Below are 21,554 nucleotides of genomic sequence, written 5' to 3'. Positions count from 1 at the left end.
AGTTTGCTAAAATCATATACATGTCAGTCACAGAGTTACTTGATTTTAGTTTCCTCTATAAATCTTCTGTCAAAGTGTTCTACTTGATCCTGGATCTGAACTGTTACTCTCTGGAAAACTTTGTACGTCGAGGTCAGGATGTAACAAAATTAATCTACTGTTTTATCATCATGAATTTTACATTTAAATTTAGTCATTTCTATCAACTAAAATGTTTGTGTATTGCTTATTTTCAGGATAAGGGTATATATTCGTTTCCAAGGAGGTTTAATAGGAAGAGCTAGGCCAAAAACCTTGCAACAATCACCTCTTTCAGAACTTAAAGAAATCTAAAATTTAAAAAAGGGCAAAATTCATGATGTTCTGTTTTTTTGATACCTGAGTAGTATTCCATTGTGTAAATGAACCACATTTTCTGTATCTCTTCTTAAATTGAGGGACATTGAGTTGTATTGCAGTTTGGGGCTATTATGTACAGAGTTGTTATGAACATAATTGAGCACATGTCCTTGTGGGATGGTGGAACATTTTCTGGATATATGCCCAGAGATGGGATAGCTGGGTCTTCAGGTAGAACTATTTCCAATTTTCAAAGAAACCACTGAATTAATTTTCAGAGTGTTTGGACAAGTTTGCACTCCCACTAGCAGTGGTGGAGTTTTGCTCCACATCCTCTGTGCTGTCTCTTGGGGTTTTGAACTTACCCATTCTGATGGGTGTAAGGTAGAATCTCAATGTCATTTTGATTTTCATTTCTTTGATAATTAAGCATTTAGAACATTTCTTTAAGTATTTCTCAGCTATTAGAGTTACCTCAGTTGAGAATTCTCTTTTAGCTCTATACTTCATTTTTTAAAATTGCCATATTTGGGTAGTTAGTATCTAACTTAAGTTTTTCTTCCCCATGTATTTTGGATATTCACCCTCTGTCAGATGTAAGATTGGTAAAGATCACTACCCAATCTGTAGGCTGTTGTTTTATCCTATTGACAGTGTTGTCCTTTGCCTTACAGAAGCTTTGAAATTTCATGAGGTATCATTTACTAATTTTTCATCTTAGTGTTCTGTTCGGTCATTGTCTCCCCTACCAATGAGCTCAAGGCTATACACTACTTTCTGTTCTACAAGATTCAGTGTACTTGTTTTATGTTAAAAATCTTTGATCCACTTAGACCTGAGTTTTATGCAGGGTGATTGATACATGTAGACCTAGTTGTGTTTTTCTACAAGTAGACATCCTGTTATGTAACTACAAAATATCAACCCAAGTGAGGTAACAGACCCAATATGAAATGTATTCACTTGTAAGTGAATACTAGCCAAAATTAACAGGATAAAGATGCTATAATCCACAAACTTTAAGAAGCCAAATAAGAAGGAAAGCCCAAGGGAAGATGATTAAGTCTTTTTCACAAGGAGAAATACAATAGATATCCTAGGTGAATGGAGGATGGAAACTGTGTAGAAGAGGATGGGATAGGAATGGGGTAAGGGTATTGTAAGGAAATCTGGGATAGAGAATAGAAGTCAGCAGTGACAGGGTGAGGCATCTCTAAGTTGTTCTGGAAACCTTGCCTTAGTTAGGGTTTCCATTGCTGTGAAGAGACACCATGGCCAAAGCAACTCATCTAAAGGATAATATTTAATTGGGGCTAGCTTATAGGATCAGAGGTTTAGTCCATTACTCTCAAGGCAGAAAACATGACAGCATACAGGCTGTCATGGTGCTGGAGTAGCTGAGAGTTCTACATCTTTTTCCAAAGTCAAAAAGCAGAAGATTAGCTCACATGTGGCTTAAAGGAGAGTCTCAAAGCCTATCCACACAGTGACACATTTCCTCTAATAAAGCCATGCTTACTCTGACAAGGCTACACTTCCTAGTAGTGCCACTCCCTGGTCCAAGCCTATTCAAATCACCACCAAGCTGGATCTGAAGAGGCCCCAAGGAGTCTATGAAGGTGACTCCAGCAGATACTCTTAGCAGTGGGGATTACGGAGACAGAAGTGGCCAACTCTTATAGTTATGCAGGACTCCCAGTGGAAGGATAAGGGGAGCAACCCACCCACAAAAACTTTGACACAAAATGTGGTCTGCCTAAAATATGTGCAGGGACAGAGATGGAATAGAGATAGAGGAAATGTTCAACCAATGACTGGCTCAATTTGAGACCTACCTCATGGTCAAGAATGAATCCTTGACACTATTAATGATATTCTGTTATGTTTACTGAAAGGAGCTTAGCATAACTGTCCTCGGAGAGGCTCAATCCAGAAGTCAGTGGATACAAATAATGAGACCCATAGCCAAACATTAGATGGAGATTGGGGAATCATTTGAAAGAGTTTTGGGAGGATTGACAGAACCAAAGAGGATAAAGACTCCACAGGAAAACCAACAGTCAGCTAACCTGGACTTTTGGGGACATCCAGAGACTGAACCACCAACCATAAATTCTCATAAACAGCAAAAGAACCCAAAGCCAAATCATGCACACACGCACACAAACACACACACACACACACACACACACACACACACACACACACACACGTATACATTACTCACACAAGAAATTAAAGACAGAGAGACATGAAAGAAAGAAAGGAAGAAAGAAAGAAAGGAAGAAAAGAAGGAAGAAAGAAAGAAAAAGAAGGAAGAAAGAAAAAAGAAAAAGAAAGAAAGACAAAGCAATCAAGCCAGAGCATACTATAATATGCTTGAAGATAGAACAAATAAGAATGACAACAGGACATGGATTTGAAAGAGAGAAGGGACAGATAAGTGGGAGAAGTGAGAAGAAGAAAAGAGAAGAAATATTGTAATTAGAAAACATTCTTAGGGACAAACATCCAAACCTGAAGCATATTTTTCACTGCATCCTCAAACAGCAAAGCCCTGACAGCTTTTCACCCCATCTCCCTATCTTCCTCCCTGTTTTCTCTTTCTCTCTCATTCCCACCATACAACCCATTTTCTCTCATTTTCTCTCTCCCCTTCTGTATCTCACACTTAGATGTGCTGAGAAGTCACATCTTAGATGTTGAAAGAATGTGATAAAACATGTCTCTAAGTTCCCAAGTATATACACTCAGAGATACCTGGTAAAGAATAATTTTTAAACAAACAAACAAACAAAAAAACAAACAACATAAACAACAAACCAACAAGCAAACAAACAAACAAAAAACTAACCAACTAACCAAACAGACAAACAAACAAAAATGTCTACCAAACCTTGGAAAATTCGTTCTATCAACATAACTCTTTTATTTATTTATGTTTTTAAGCCCATAGTATCTTACAGGAAAACCAAGTAGGGGAGATTTACTTTTGTAAATTATAAATGAAGGTTCTATGCCCCAGTGTAGGGGAATGCCAGGGCTAGTAAGCAGGAGGGGGTGGGATGGTGAGCAGGGGGAAGAGGGAGGGAACAAGGAATTGTTTTAGTTTTATTTTATTTTATTATTTTATTATTTTATTATTTTATTTTATTTTTATTTTTGGAGGGGAACCTGAGAAAAGAGATATTGTAAATAAGAAAACATCTAATAAAAATAAAAATAAAAACACTCCCCCACCCCACCCCCAAAAAAATACAGGTAAAGTGTTCTTTATCAGCCTGTCTTAAGCTAACTCCAGAACCTCGGAACTCGTAGAAATCCCCACATGCTTCCACCAGAGGCTGAAAATGGGGCTGTTTAGTGCCGGGTGGAGAGCCTTCACCAATGACATTGGGCTTTTCCCTATTAACGTTTACACAGAAAAAAAGACAATGAATCTTAACACTGAGCAACTCAAATACACTTTGGAAATCAAATGTCAGCAGTGGAAAACCAAGCCCTGGCTGGCAAGTCTCCAGAGTCTGAAGGTCCAACAGGGCAGGAAAGACCCTGATCCACACCTGATTAGAATAGCCTAACTCAACTATCAGACAAGCCGCCATCTGAGGTGAAGTGGATAGAGGGATGGTATTCCATAAAGATGCCTGCCAGGGCCCAAGCACCCACTTTTCAGCTGCTTGGTACCTTCACAAACAAACAACAAAACTCTAAGGTGAGTGACAGACACCTCATCAGTACCTCTCAGGGAGATGGCGCTGGTGCGGTGTACTGCCCTGATCCTAGAGAAGACTTAGACTACCTCAGGAAGGACCTGTTCTGGAACCTCCGTGAGCTTCGTTGAGAGAAAAATTACTTTACAATACTGTGCTGCTTAAGGCTTTATTTTAAGCTGTAAGCACAGCCTTCAGTTCTTTCAGCTCTCTACTACCAACGATTCCAGGTTATTTTTAGTGTTGCAAGAAGAGTCTAAGTTTTTTATCCTCCCCGAACCAGAAGAAACAAGTCCCCTACCAGTGGACAGGATATTTGTATCAGCCTGAGGGCCATATATCACTGCCTAGACACTGTCCACTATGCACTTCTATGCAGAGAGGTGTACTCACATAGCTTTGCCGTTGCTAGACAATTCAGAGGGCTCTGTAGGCAGGGGCGCAATGCTACTGTTGTGAGATCCTCCTATGTCTGGCCATGAAGAGCGGCTGCATGCTGCTCCTGATTTCGTTTTTCCGGTTGACAGTTTTCCGGTGCCTGTGTGGGTGACACGATTCACTGTTCCCTCCTCATCAGTCTCATCGTCAACATAGCTCAGGATCAGGTTCGGCTGACTACTGGTTAGCCTCTTTGGAACTCTGATCTGCATATGAATATGGTGGTCATGATAGCCATAGCCACAGCTATTAATTTGGGGGTCTACCTTTTCCAAGTCAAACTAATCATCTGGTGTGTCTGAATCCCAGCAGGGGTTGTCACATTGATGTCTCATATGGTCCTTGAGCTTTGGCTATGCCCACAAGAATAGCTTGAGAAGTTGAAATAAAGAGGTGGAAGTGGATGTCTGTGCCATGTCCCTCCAGAACAGATTTTCTTGTCTTGTTTTCCCCGCAGGTATCCTTTCAATCTGATGATCTTCAACTCCCGCAGGCACAGGGATTGTCTCCCGCTTCCACTTGCCCTTCCTACTCCTCTGCAAACCACACAAGGAGTTGTAATGCCCACTACATCTCTGACAGTTGGAACCTATCACACAAGGCCTTGTATTGCAGGTTTCCATGCCTGAGATGCTGCAGCAGTGGGGATGCTGCACTTTGCTTCCAGGCTCGTTCCCCTTGCTATCACAGCACTCACTGGTATCCAGTATGTTGCTCACAGTGAACTTTGGTCACACCGTTGGCTGTGTGATTGAATTTCAATTCCATGATGCATTCCTGGCATTGATCGAAGAGTCTGGAAATTGCCAAAAGGGGGTGATGAAAACTCTCCAAAGATCTTTCTTATCAGCTCCTTAGGGTCAGCAGCAAGACCGCCTCTTCAGAAGCTCTACCCAGAGTTGTTGGCCCCAGGATAAAAGCCAGAAGAACCTTAAGCATCATGCTGCTTACTCTTTATTCCATTATTCAACACCTAAATGTGCTTCTATCATCTGGAAAAACTTCTCCTTGACTTTGTGATCATCCTTATTCATGTCCAGGTAATAGATCTTGGCAAGTTGATAATAGGCTTTCTTGACATCTTTCTGTCTGGCATTTCAGGGTACTCCTAATATCTGTAATAATTATCTTTGGCCAAAGAAGTGCATGTGTGGAAAGAGGCAGTACAAATAAAAGGGAAACATTTTGTTCATGTGAGACAGATACTTGGTCTCAAAGTCAGCAGTGTCTCTAGGCCATGAGAACCCATGAAAACAGACAACAAAAAACAGAAAAACAGCTGAAGACAGAGAAACTCAGCTTGTGACACAGGAATACCTCCACTATGTCGCTCTTGGTGCTGCTGGGACCTGCTCCCCTCTGTTGGGGTGAGAGTCTCCCTACTGACACCTTCAACCAGCATGGAGAAGAGCTCCATCTTTGTCAGGGGAAACTGTGCCTGCACACTCCAAAATTATCACTTTATGTCAATGATATTTTTCCAAAGAAAATGATTAACCCAAAATCATTTTCCTACAAGCTGTCTTCTTCATTCCTTGGAAGTTCTCCAGTTTTCAGAGAAGAAAGTTAAAGGAGACACTGGATTAGTTAGTTCTAATTCTTTGTAGGCAGGCTTTTGTCATTGGAGTGATTTAGATATGTGAGCTTTCTGTTGCCATAGCACGTGCAAGTGTGTGTATTCCTCTCATATCAGGGGTCAGAGAGTTCTCAGAACATGGTCAAAGGAATAGAATTAATAAATTACCTGGCAGTTACTCTACACACCTCTCACATTAAAAAGAGAACAATATTTGGTTAGCTCAGTCACACAGCTGGTGAACTTGCTGCATTAATTTGTTGCTTAGAATCTTGGCAAATGGCCAAATTGTCCCTTGTCATCAGTTCTTCAGGAACCAACATTTAAAAATTTCAATGTTTACAAGTATGGCTAGGATTCTAAACATTTGTTCCTGTTTATGGAAAAAAAATCTCATAGAAAATAGAAAAATGTCACACATTTGATAATGGTCTTTTATCAGGAACTTGAGGAGCCAACCTGCAGGGTTCCCTCACTATAGTGATTAAAATCATTTGTAAATTTTATAAGGAAATTTGAACTCTAAAGCTTTTCTCATAGACTTTGTTTATCTTTTCATGTAGGTAATAAATTCAAAGGAAGTACTGACATTTTAGATAAAATCATGATGAATTCTAAAATGTTGTTGCCAGAGCTATTTCCCTGATATCTAAGCAGTCTCATCCCTGATGATACTAAGAAAGTGAATACATGGGTCTTAATAAAAGTAAATACCCAGGGGTAATTTGCTCTTACAATATCATATCTTTTGAACAGCTGGAATCTCCTTAATATTGTGCTTCTCTAAAACCACCTTTAGAAATTGTTTTTTATTTATTTTATTTAAGTTTTCACACAGGAAAAACAATACATACATGCAGCTGTATAGACTTAACAAGTTTGGTGACAGCATTTCCTCTAACTTGAATAGCAAGACACATGTAAGTTTACTATGTGTAGCGGCAAGAGAAGTACTTTTCGTAATATACAGAATCTTCATTTAACCATGCTTTTTCATTTAAGAAATGTCTTAATTCTCCCTAATTCCTATTCATCTATAATTGAGATAGTTTAATTTAATATTTTATACCAGAAGCCAATAGACTACTTAAATGATCTCTTTAAATATTTCTTCCTGTTACAGTGTAGCCAGAATGTATGCTTGCTGATTTAGAACTAGAGGGTTGTGTTGTTCCACATGGGTATGACATGTAGTTGTGGTAGAACCTAAGCCCTCGTAGATTAGGTGCCTTCAACTACTTAGTGGCTGCAAACTCCCAACTCCCTTCCTTTCTGTAAGAAGTACTTTATATTAAATAAAATAATTTAAAGAAATACTGTTTAAAGCTGTATTCAGCTTGAGTATTCTTGGAGAAAAAAGGAGATTTTACTTCAATATGGTTTTTGTGTTGTAATTAGGGGAAATATTTCCACAAAAGGCTGAAGGAATTCTATATCTAGTCCCTCATAAACCCTTCCTGTTATGACTGGGAATGAGAAAATGAGGGCTGTATACCTTGCAGGGGCACCATTATAGTTCAAAGGATTTGTTTGTCTTGGTGTTTAGGTTTCTTCTTTAAAAGGTAGTTGGTAGAGTGCCTTCTAATACCAATAACATGAGTTATAGGAATGAAAGATCTAGGAAGGCACAAGAAGGCACCAGCACCATTTCTCCATGCTCAATGGGCCCTGTGGGTGTTTTCTTCAGCAATGGGACCTTCTCATCAGTTTGTGGAGAGCAGCCTGTAGTCTTGACAACAGCCTTGGTTGCTTGGCCATTCCTATGGTATCCCTTTGCACAATAACACAGTTAGATATATCCTATCCTGGTACTTGAAGCTTCATTTGGTGACAAGAGATGTACAGATGTGCAGCTCTCTATTCCCCTTTATTTGCCAATTTCATTTAGATCACCTTCAGATATATATCTATGCCAAGAAGTTTCTACTCTATTAGGTTTTTATACTGTCTTTCAAATGGAGTTACTCCAAGGAAACTGTTTAATTTTTTTAATGCAACACCAATGGATTTAGGTGCATCCTATACTCTTTATTGTAGGCAGTTTTAAATTCTGTCCTGTTTTCTCTGACACTGAGCAATGGCAGAAGAACATTTAGTGGAAAGCTTTATTGGAAAACTAGACTTCTGTGCACTGTACATTGAACTGACCACTCAAAGATACAACTTCTGACAAGATCTAGAAAATGGTAATCAGGAGGCTCCCTCTGAATCACTGACTTTGATGTACTCCTTAATGAGTCTGAAGGCTGCTAGTACAGCAGAGATATGTATGCACATCAGCCTAGTCAAAAACTGAACTCTAAGAAAGAGTCACCCAAACCAAGTCCTATCAGTGCAACTGGCTTTTTGTCAACAGCAACAAAATACACTGAGAAGTCAGCTGACTCCAAAAATGTCCTCATCGCAGATCACTTGTGAATGCATCTAAACAATTAGATGTCCCTTGCAAAGAATAGTTTCAAGATAACATGAAAGGAAGTCCTCTGCTTCACCTGTAGTTTAGAAAGAAATATAAAAGGTGGTTGTAGTGGATCTTATAAATTGAGGATTTTCAGTACAATTTATTTGGCCAGTCCCTCAGAGTCACAAGCATCTTGATGGTTATGTTCTTATGAGGCTAGACATTTTCCTTAGGTACAACCACCCTCCTAATAGGAACAAAAACTTAGTCTCAAATGACTCCAAGTATTCTAGCTATATAGGATTAAATTCTATAATAGTATGGATCTCCTTCTTCACATGAGAATCCTATAACTCAACTTAACAAATTTAAAGTGAGGAATGAAAATAAGTGACATTTCTTTATAAACTGTGTGCAAACTATTTTCATTTCATTTATGTACCAGTTTTTTTTTCATTATAAAATCATTCTTGTTTTGTGTGTATGGGTGTTTTGCTTACATGTGTGTCTCTGTACACTATGCATATAGGACTGCAGAAGATAGAAGAGGGCATGGGGTCCCCAGAAACTGCATTACAGTTGGTGATGATATTTCACATATCTGCTGGGACTCAATCTGGGTACTCAGTAGGAGGGGAGACCCTTAGTCCTGTGGATGCCTGATGCCACAGCATAGGGAAATACTAGGGCAGTGAGGTGAGAGTGGGTGAGAGGGTGGAAGAGGACCCTCATACAGGCAAAGGGGATGAGGAAAGAAGGTATGGGATGGGGAGTTTTGTGGAGGGGTAACCGGAAAAGGGGATATCATTAGAAATGTAAATGAATACAATGGTTAATAAAAAAAGAAGAAGAAAAAATCCTGTGTTCTTAACCACTGACCTATCTTTCCAGCTTCATAGTTTTTTCTTTTAAATTAGTATGTATCATTTGTACAAAATAATCTGATTCATTATGACACAATGAGGAAAATGTTTTTTCAACCAATTTTGTCTCCTCTACCACTTATAATTATTTTATTTTATTTTATTTTATTAAGTGGTGCCTTTCTGAGTCTGGATAATTTTATTTAACAACACATAATAATTTTAAGCCTTTTGCACATATATTGACCTCTTCAATTCTGAGAAGATATATTCTAGGAATTTTAATAGTATCAAATAACATCAGGATTAATATTTCAAAGACTATAAAATTTCTAAAATTTAAATTGTGAAGAAAGATATTACATATTAATTTAGTGAAAGGGTAATAGTTTCTCTCAGAGATTTAATAAGCAGAATTATTAGGTACAATCTAAGATTAATTTTAAATCTTTTGTTTATGTGAATATGTGTATGTTTATGCATTTTTATGCCCCCTTGTGGGGTTGTCCATGGAGTCCAAAGTATTAGAATTTCTACAGCCTCAGCTGCAGTCAAGTCAACAGAGGAAGACAGTTGCTGACAACTGAACGTGGGTCTTCTGGGAGACCAAAAGGTGCTATTAAACTTCGCACCATCTCTCCAGCACTCTTAAAATCATTTTCATGCCATTCTGCTTTCCTACCGGAAAATTCTCTCACTTGTAATAAATATGTATCAGTGACATAAATTCTACATTGACAGTGAAAGTGACAAGGTAATCAGGACCATAACACAAAAAAATACACAGTGACAGATTTATAAGAAAGCACTAAGGTTGAATGCATGTGTGAATACCAAACAAAGTAGGAATCAAAGATTCACAGAATAGGAAGAATATAAGTATGATAAGACTTAGAATATATCTTTTTGCCTGTCACTAAAATAACACCATGTATACTGTGTTTATCATGAGAATTAGTACCCAAGCTCCTTCAAATTTATTGGTTTATAAATTTATTGTTTGAGAATTTTACATATGAATACAATGTGTTTTGCTTAAATTCACCCCAACTCTCACCATTCCAATTTCTTTCAGAGCAAACTGACCAGTAAGATGAGCTTTGCCAAGAGGTCTGTTTATGACTAAGAATCTATATCAGAAAGTAATTGGAGGAGACATTGTTAAAGATTCTTATTGTCAATCTCTGGCCTAACACATATACCCATATCCTGAGTAGCCACATCTACATATGTGGTGACACAGACATACACATAAACATGCACATGCATACATATGAAAAGAGCAATAATAATAAATAAGGCAGTATGAATTATATGGTAGATATTAATGCCATTTTGTAGAAACAAAACCATTGTTAATAACAATACATGGAGACAAGTGCAGACTCTTGTAAGGTTCTTACATGTGAGGTAGAATATGGTTAAATAATCTATTTAAGCATTTTGAATGACTTGGAATTCCACCAAATGCATTCCTCATTCCAGGCTTATGGCATCCCTGGATGGTTTTTTGAAGGTCTTTTTTGTCTGACATTTCTTTTACTTGATTTCTGTGTTTTATGATGATCTTTACTTAATTGGAGATCATTTGGTTATAGATAACAGGAACAGGTTTTAGTACCTATACCTAACAACATTTTGTTCAGGGTATAATGTTTGGAAGAATTCTGACAGTGATTATATCATATTTCTGTTCCTATCCCATTATGTCTTTGATTAAGTGATAAGTGAGAGAATATTCTTATATTTTAACTTCCTTTAATTGTATCTTTGCATGTCAGCATTTAGTATTAGTATATGCACTTTGTATATATGTGTGTGTGTGTAGAAAGCAAGAAGACATAATTTCATGTCTGTCTTGCTATATCAAATAAAATATCACTTGAACAGGAACATTATTTAGGTCTGAATTGCTTTAATTGGGCATTTGTATTGATCAGCTTGAATATCTAATGGCTCTATTTTCTAGGTTGAGAGAATAAATTTAATGACAGTCTCAGGAGAGGATTTTGTTTAATACAATTAACAAGAAAGAGAACCACATTCATTTTTATTATAAAGAGCTTCCACCATTTAATTTAATCTGCTTAATGATACTCAGGCACAGGTGAATGAATTGTTACCTCAAATACATTCCTGATAGAATGGATATGAACATAGATTTGTAAATGTTGCAAAGCAGGAACATTTTCTTCATAAGTATTGAAACCTTAAATATACTATTTAGCATCTGTAATTAGCAAGGTGTCTGTGTGATATTTTCCAGTATCTGATAGTGAAATTTCCCATATACTTATATTTCCTTAGTAATATTTCACATTTCTGCAATTATAAAATCCATATATTGTCAGAATTGTTTATTGTACAATTTGTGATTTTTATTTTGTTTTTCCTATTACATTTCTTTGTTCTAGGGAACTGTAGACTAATTCACAATCCTTCGAAGTGAAAGCTTTATGAAATCAACGCACATTATTAAAAATAACTACATAAGGCTGGGAAGTTGTAGACTGACAGAGGACTTACCTAGTGTTCTGAAGCCCTGGGTTTCCCAGAAAACTCACCAAATACATACATGGACTCATTAGATTATAACCTGTAGTGGAAATGTGAAGTGACTGTTTTTATAATGCTTTATTCTTTGGAATTCTATGAATTGATAAATGTATATTGATAATATCCATTGACTACTTCCTTCTCCAATTAGCATCCCCCTACTTCATATCCTTCCAGCTTCATGCTCCTCTTTTATTTAACTTTTGTAGTTAAGAGATCACTAGAGTACGACAACCCAGTGGCATGAGCAACCTACCAATGACCACACCCCCAAAGAAATTCTTCCTCTTTCAGTAGCCATCAGCAGCCAATCACTCTTCCAATTATGTTTGGGTCTTAGGAGACTCATCTCCCACCCATGACCCAAGCTTCTATTTTTCAAAACTCACTTTAATAAAGGTACTTAAATGTTTCACCCTGCCTTCTAGCCTTCAAGGGAATGTGGACCTGTTTTGAAGTAGTTCCTTCAGGTGATTCCAATCTTCGTTATTAGTATATCATCCATCCATTATAAAACACCAAACATGAGTCAATCACAATAGCCCAGTACATTCAGCAAATACCAAACAAGAATCAATAGCAGTGACTCAATCCAGAATCCAAGAATCAATCCAGAAGTCATGAGGCTCCTCCAAACTGGCATGAATTCTCAGAAGCAGCAAGGAGCAGCCAGAATACCATTTGGTGCATTTCTTTCTACAAAGTCACAACAAGCAGAGAACAGTGAATACCAGTGAAGCACTGCAAAGAGAACCAATACAAGAGTATCATTCACTATCTGTTGGGTTCTACTTATACTCTTTCCAACATCCTGTATCCTCTCAAGGGTCTGCCTCAGCAAAGCATCATCTCACATGTCTGTGTCAGCAAAATTTATACTTCACACTTCTACCAGTTATACATCTCTATCCATAACTATTCAGCACTCCAAAACAAAAATGATCAAAGTGAAGAGGAATGCACATCTGCAGGTTAAAGCATGAATATTTCGAATGCAGCTTGGCAGTGTTACTATTTAGAAAAAAAAAAGTCGTTCACCCCTTTCCCCATGGGCCTATTATTTCCCCAGTCTGGTACGATGACTAATAATTTTGTTTGCTTTCCTACTCTAGTATTGTTTACCATTATTTGTATTGCAAACTGTGTTAGCTTGGCTAATATGTAGTTCTTAAGGTAAATACATTTATGTATGTATTTTTTCATTATTACTGAAAAACTTCATACTATTTTGAATAAGTAGATGGAGAGGTAGATGAATAGTTTAGTAAGTTCCTGACCCAAGTACCCTTCTGCCTCAGTAAGGATTTTAATAGGAGGAAAATTATTTTACTTATTGTCACATGACTAAAATAAATACAGAGAAGATGACAGAAAAGCTTAAATATACCACACGATAAAATGATTTCTAAATACATCCTTTGGCTACTATAATGTGTATTAGTAGATGTTTTTGAAATAATCTTGTGTTATAAAATTTTCAGAATTTTATAATTTGAGCTATAATTATCACTGTAGATTAACTGATAAATGTTTTATTCACATATTTTATCTCAGACTGGAATTAAGTTCCAAGAAATAATAATACATATTTTAGGAGTCAATATATTTTGTATGTAAACATGTTAAGTGTATTTTATGTTACTGAAGTTCTTTACAAACTGATTTGTCATCCCACAGCATTACTTTTACTTATAATAAAATATGTTAGATTTTAATTTTTAATTATTTTTGTACTAGCTATAGTTTTCCTATGGGTTGACTAAAGGTTTACTCTGAAATGTGAACAAAAGAGAATGGCTAGACAGAGAAATGTTCTGTAGTTGTCTATTAATCTTTGAACCTCTTCCTTGTGACCTTGCCAATCCTGAGGACTTGGCCTTTATTATATTGCCAAGGGGCTCAAAAGCACCCATTGTTCTCCTAGGGGACTTCATTTCCAGAACCGCATCCAGAAATCCCATTGTTGAAAAGCACACTCAGAAGTAACTGCAGAAAACATAAACAGAAATTCACCAGAGGGAGAATTCAAATGCTCTGAACTCAGAGGCAGTAAAACTCCAAATTCAGTATCTATTTCTTAAAGCTCCTTACAAACATTAGCTTTTACAATTAATCCTCTTAACTTCCCTAAAAGTCATATTTCATTATCTTTCATTTACAATCATAAAATTAAAATACCATGGCGATGTGTAGCCTGCATTGTCTGACAAATCAGTTTTAAACACGTTTTTATCAAGGAAGCTTCCTTTACGAAAGACTTGCTGCCTTTTCCATATTATTCCTAAATCTTCGTGCTTCTCCTTCCAAACACTTGCTGCTAACTACATCCTATTATTTTCTAACACCGAACTCTCAGTCTAAGGAGTCACATTCATTGACTGCACCTCACATATCGTATTCTCATTCCCTTCCTATCCCTAGTCATTGTAAGTGTGGTTAACCTGATCTCATTCTGCCATTGTGCTCATATTTTATGCTGACAGAAATCCCACACCTTCCCTTCTCTTCTCCTATCAAGAGAATCAAGCATTCTCATATAAAGAGCATCAAGTATTGCACTTTAAGTTCAATGAACAATCACAAAGCTTCCAAGCAATTAATGTCTTGTAAGCCCTGCTATAATTCATAACCCATTCTTATGACTAGTTGATGTCTGGGGTATGCTGTTGATGTAGTAATTTGAATTTTGTTATTGATATGCATAACATAGAAAACTAGAACAACTCTCTCTGTCTCTCTGTCTCTCTGTCTCTCTGTCTCTGTCTCTGCCTCTCTCTGTCTCTCTGTCTCTCTGTCTCTCTCTCTCTCTCTCTCTCTCTCTCTCTCTCTGTGTGTGTGTGTGTGTGTGTGTGTGTGTTGTATCATCATCATAACAAACCTCTTCGGACTAGAGGATTAAAGAGAAGTTTGTCATCTCACATTATTTGAGGCTAAAATCTGAGATCAACATATTGACAAGGCTTTGTTATTAGACACCTGTTCCTTCCTGGAACTTCATGTGCGTTTTCTCATGAATGCTTGTATGCTTTTATCTGTTTTCAGACAAATGGTCACTCAAGGATATAGCTCACACATATCACCTTATTAGCCTACAACAAACACGGCACACCCCATAAAAAGAGAAAATTTAATTGTTGAATGTGTAAATAAAACTTTCTTCCAGGGACTAATGTATAAACAGAGAAAGCTTGGTTGAATTTTGCTGTTAACATGTTCCTAAAATACCCAGTCTTTGAAATGGAGATGTTCTAGAGAAGGTAAAATTTAGAGAGAAAAAAACTGATACTGGAAGAAAAAATTGTGCCAGCATTTTTCAGTTTCCTACAGAAATATAGTCCCATTTGGCAGCAAGCCAAGATAGAAGAAGAAAATGTAGGATGATATTTTGCTTTTGTTCATTTATCCATCTGTCTACATGAACCCTCTGACACTGTTTTACAAATGGAAGCCTGAAACTGCCAGAAATGTGGTGCTTGGCCTGGAGTTATAAATGCTTAGCCACTTGTAGTTCAAGAGAATATAATACTGCTGGCAAAACCTTCTTCTTAAACTTAACTTGTCAGAAAATGATTTTTTTCAGTAGCATAATTCAGTATATTTTTACCTTTTGTGTTGTAATCTAGTGTACTCCATATAAGAAATGATACTCTATATCCCTTGATTCATGAATGCATTCCAACCATTGACAAAGATGTTAAATGGCTTATTGATGTATTCTCTTTATATATACATATATGTATATGTACATACATACATATATATATATATATTGAACATTTTATATTCCCAGACCTCTTGAGATGTGAGACTCAAAATTTTTGTTATATATATTCATTGTGAAATGATTTCCACAATGCTGTATATCAACATACATCTTCACATAATACATAGACACCTGGTATGACTGTCACAGTTTCTGAATCCTCTACAGATGGACACATACAACTACCATCACTATACCTTTTGATTATTTTGGAGAATGAAACAAACACCAAAGAGTGGCAGATAACTTTTGAAATACTGATTTCAACTTTTTAGGCATATATTTATCATTAGTAGTGCCAATAATATAGTAGTTATTCATTAAAAGTTTTGATTCATCTCCATTACCTTTCACAATAACCATATGATCAATATGCCTATCACAGTGTATAAGTATTCATCACTCTGTTAAAATTCCCATTAGATTAATTAATGAATATTGAAAGTTCTATAAGTATATTTTGTTGAATAATAAATTAGTATAAAATAAATATAACATTCACTATTGAGTGGAAGGTTAGTTGTCTAGACTTATAAATCAAAGTAAGTTTTCAATGTTTATAATGAGCAAATTATTGATGAATATTAGATTTGGCTGTTATTGGCATTAGGCCTTATAAAGTCAGTTTCAAACTGTCTTTCTACTTAATGTTTAGGAAGAATTTGAGAAAGTTTCACCTTAGTTCTTCACGTGTTTTGTTGAGTTTCAGTAAAGCTCAATGATCAAATTTAAAATATATGAAAAGAAACATGGGAAAGTCTGGAGACAGTATTTGAATGTCTCAGAAATTATGGACAAAGAAGAACACTATGCAAATATCACAGAGATTATTTTCAATAAAATGATGAAATTATGTCCCAATACCTTTTACCTGGATATCTATAGAACTCCAAATAGACAGGACCAGAAAAGAAACTCTTATACAATATATTTTCATTAAAATACAAGAAATAGAGAGTAAAGGAATAATATTTAAACCTGTAAAAGGCAAAGGCCATATCACTATACAGGCAGGCCATCTAAACATTCCCATAACTCCTAAGGAAATAGAAGCAGTCATTAAAAGATTCCCAATTTAAAATTCCCTAGAAGCAGATGGTTTTAGTGCAGAATCCTATCAGACCTTCAAAGAAACCGAGTAACAATACTTCTCAAAGTATTTCATAAACTGGAAATAGAAGTTACACTACCCAATATATTCTGTGAAGCCACAGTTACACTAAAACCTAAACCACACAAAGACCCAACAAAGAAAGAGAACTTCAGACCAATTTCCTTCATAAATATTGATATAAAATACACAATAAAATTCTTGCAAACCGAATCCAAGAACACATCCAAATGATCATTCAACATTATCAAGTAGACTTAATCCCAAGGATGCAGGGATGGTTCAATATATGGAAATCCATCAATGTAATTCATGATATAAACAAACTCAAAGGAAAAAACACACAATCATCTCTATAGATCCTGAAAAGGCCTTTGAGAACATACGACACCCCTTCATGCTAAAAGTATTGGAGAGAATAAGGATTCGAGCTCCATACCTAAATATACTAAAAGCAATGTATAGCAAGCCAATAGCCAACATCAAACTAAATGGAGACAAACTTGAAGCAAACCCACTAAAATTAGGGACTAGACAAGGCTGCCTACTCTCCCCCTATCTTTGAATATAGTACTTGAAGTTATAGCCAGAGAAATTAGGCAACAAAAGGAGATCAAAGTGATACATATTGGAAAGGAGGAAATCAAGATACTATTTGCAGATGATATGATATTATACATAAGTGACCCCCAAAAATCCACAAAAGAACTCCTACTGCTGATAAAAGAGGCTGGATACAAAATAAAACAAATCAGTAGCTTTCCTCTACTCAAAGGATAAATGGCTGAGACAGGAATTAGTCAGACTAATAATAACTGCTGGTTACAGAATAGAAATTTAATAATTTAAGACATCAAGGGAGCTTAGAATGCCTTGGGTGGCTTAGACTAGGAGGAGGAAGATAAAAGTCTTATCTTGTTAAAACATCTATCCTATGTTAGATGTAGAAATTGAAACATCAAATCATATGTTAACAATTGTTTGCTCATTCCATACATTTCATACTTGATTACAATATATTTGGTCACATCTGTTCTTCCCCATACCCCAACATCAAGTTCTATGTTGTTTATAACCCACTGAGTTTAGTTACTGCTTTTCTATACAAATGGCTATGTACAGTCACCTACGGTGTACAGAGAGAAATTTTTGAATTCATTATTTCCAGTCAGTAATTTTATGGTACTATGTAATTGCCTTGAAATAGTATGTACTATTTTCTTAGATCTATCTTTCAGGGTATTGTTATTCCCCACACATTTGCTTATATCAGAAATTTTATGTGACAAGGTATACCTGTAAAGTGTCTCCAACATGACTGTCTAGGCATCAGCTGGGAAGACAAAAATAGACATGCCAAAGTGGATGCTGAGAAGCAAATAAGTTACACAGAGAACTCAAAATGTAACTGAAAAATGCTTAAAGTGGGATAAATAGTTTTTTTCAGGGAAAAACACACCGATCAATTATCTAATACCAGAAGGTCAATCCAGGAAACATAAAAGTAACATTACACAGACATAATGAATTTTATTTAGGAATATATTCATATGTGTATATGTATGTATTTCTAAATACATATGACTATAAATATAGTAGCAATTAGTTAAAAAGGTAATGAATTATAAAGGGTTCAAGGAGGAGTATAAAGTAGGCTTTGTCTATGGAGAAAGTTAAGGAACAAATTATGATATTGTTTTATAGCCTCAGAATATAAGAGAAAAATAAAACACACTTTTCTAGGAAATAAAGTATTGAAAGAGGCTTGAACATTTTGCCTATAAAACAAACTCATAAAATTAGGACAATAATGTACACCTCATTAAAAATTGCATTACACAAACAATGAAAAAATTGTCACATTGTTTTATGTATCAATATATGATTTTATATATTTTTTATAATTTTACACACTTATACATAATATATACAATTTTTGCAACTTTAAAAAATGTTCTTTCTACTATAAGTGGTATATGAACACTGTATATTTTTGATACTTTTCGTTTTTTACTAAAAATATCTTTTTAATGGCTGAATGTTATTGATTCTTACATAGTTATGTGTGCTAGGTGGCTTAACACTTTTCTTTAAAACATTTCTCATAAAGGAACTGCTACTCCTTGTTTCTTTATAAAATTGAATGGTAGCATACACATTGCAAATTATAGCTATTATAGATGAATGACAGAACGATTATCCCTAAGCAAACCCACCTATTTAATTACCCTGAAGATCAATACATAGAAAACTACCAGCAACCAGGAAGCCATCAACCTGTATCTAGCCCCCCCCCAATAACTCTCCTTATGAGTTTTATCACCATGCAGTGAGTTTTGCCTTTTGTGAACTACATATAAAATACATAATTACATGGAACGAAACCTCTTGATTCTGACATCATTCACTCAATGTCTATTTTTGGATCTATTGCATTGTTGTGGGGAGCAGTTCTTTATTAATATTTCATCTCCAGTAACTGTTAATTCTACTAGGGCTGCAATTAGGCCAGGATATTTCTTCAGTACTGTAGGGGATCAGTGTGGACTTCTGATATATAACCTGGCTCATGTCCTCCATTATACTTCAAATACTTAGGAATTCAGGCAGATTTCCCCTTTGTGGATCCAGTACCTATAAATACTCTTGTCTTTGATGAAAACAATACACTAAATGCATTATTCTGGAGATATCAAATTTTTATCAAATTATACATGAGAATTAAGAATGTACTTGAAGAAAACAGCTAGTTTCATTGCTATCAAAAGATAAACCATTTTATTATATAATAAATAAGAGTGAGCTTTTATATTTTTATAGCATAAGTATCCTTGACACTATATGAACTCACATATGGATGATTTTTTATACACGTATATACTGAAAAAGTCTATGCAAGTGTGCATGATGTGGAAATGTACACATATATATTTTTATACACACCTATGAAATCTGGCATTTATATTTTGTTGATGTTTTAATGCTCAAGGTCAAGGACCAGGCTTTGGTAAAACTTCCTCTACAGTCTGCATTCCAAGCTCTGTTTGGCTAAATTTTTATTTAGTATATTATATATTTTGAGTAGATAAAAATTGTGTTGAAGTTAGTTTTCACCAATAAAGTGAATTCTTAATTTTTGGTTAAGTACTCGAAAGTCACCATAAAGGATGCTCTCAGCCAACCATCAGACTCAGCACAAGGGCCATAATGGAAGAAATAAGAGAAGGACTAAAGGAGATGAAGGGGATCGCAACTCCATAGGAAAAACAATATCAACTAACCTGACTCCTCATGGCTGTCAGGGACTAAACCAACAACAACAAAAAAAGAGTACATATGGAGCAACCCATGACTCTAGTTGCATATGTAGAAGAGGATTGCTTTAACTGCCATCAATGGGGGGAGAGGCCCTGGGTCCTGTGGAGGCAGGATGCCCCAGCAGAGGGGGATAGTAAGGTGGTGAGACAGGAGTTGGTGGGTGGGGGAGCACCCTCATAATGACAGGGGAAGGGAGGATTGGATGGGGGTTTGAGGAGGGGAAACCGGGAAGTTGGACAACATTGGAATGAAAATAAATAAAATAACCAATAAAAAAAGCAAATAAGTGTTTCAAGAGTGAATTAGGAGTCTCAGAAAAGAACACAGAAAAAAAATCCAAAAATGGATGGAGCAAGACTGGTGGAAATAGCTACAATGTTACTTGCTGATTATTATTTTTTCTTAAAAGTAATAGTTGTGTTTATTCATAGATATTTCCTCAAAGTCTTTACTAAAAATTATTTCCTAGTTATATATGGTGAGCTTGCCATATGCTATCAACTGATGATCTAGACTCTGGGACAAATTGTGTATAAGACTGTTTTCAATGTTGAATATGCTTCTTCACACATTTACCATGGTGTGAGATTCATAATGTTTAAAATACCTTCTAGACAGTGAGTCTGCATCTGTTAGCATGTCCCTCTGTTTTCCTTTATGAATCAAAACTATGCTAACCTTAACAGAGTCAGTTGAAGACAAAAATACTTATCTTGTATAAACAATTTTAACTGATATAAATTGAATAAACTAAAATTACTCTGATTCATATTTAAAAGATTTCTGGTTATAGTCTGCAGCTTTTGCATCAACTTTTTACTTAATTTTAAAGTATCTATTGTTATGATATTTAAGTGATCAATATGTGTTTGGAACTACATAATAGATAAACAAACCAATTCATCACTCCAGTGGTTTTAGATTTAGTTTGGGTAATGGAATGAACAATTACAAGCTTTGAATTTAGGATTGTGGCTATTTTAAATTGATATGAGTTTAATTAACATATTTATTGCTTACTACATATTTTTCTGTGTGTAAGACATTATATGAGTATAAGATTTGATATGATGAATAAATTTATTGGTGTTCAAATTATAGTTGTAAAAATAGATAATTATTGCGCTTTGACCTGGAGTCTCTAGTGAGAGCCGCCATCTTCTCTCCAGTGAGTTCCTAAGCCGGGAACAGTCAGCAGGGAGGCACAGGCCACACGAGGCCCCATGAGGCCGCAGGGGAGCCGCAGCCAGGCGGCAGGGACAGAATTCTCTCAGCTTCAAAGTGGCAGAGGTGGATCAGCGACCTTAGCTGCCCCTCCCTTGCACGAGGCGGGTCTGCCTCCAGGGACCTCTTTGACCCGAACTCTCCAGTGAGAGCTGCCATCTTCTCTCCATGAGTTCCAAAGCCGGGAGCAGACAACAGAGAGGCACAGGCCCCACGAGTCGCAGGGGAGCTGCCAGGTGGCAGGGACAGGAC

General features: G+C 36.2%; 1 pseudogene; it reads right to left on the bottom strand.

The window, feature by feature from the left end:
* Window positions 1–4,441: 4,441 nt before the first annotated feature.
* LOC116104535 lies at window positions 4,442–5,907 on the bottom strand (annotated as a pseudogene).
* Between the last annotated feature and the right edge of the window lie 15,647 nt (window positions 5,908–21,554).

The sequence above is a fragment of the Mastomys coucha genome, unplaced genomic scaffold (assembly GCF_008632895.1).
Source record: "Mastomys coucha isolate ucsf_1 unplaced genomic scaffold, UCSF_Mcou_1 pScaffold22, whole genome shotgun sequence".
NCBI classification, from domain to species: domain Eukaryota; kingdom Metazoa; phylum Chordata; class Mammalia; order Rodentia; family Muridae; genus Mastomys; species Mastomys coucha.
This window is presented reverse-complemented; position numbering and strand designations above follow the sequence as displayed.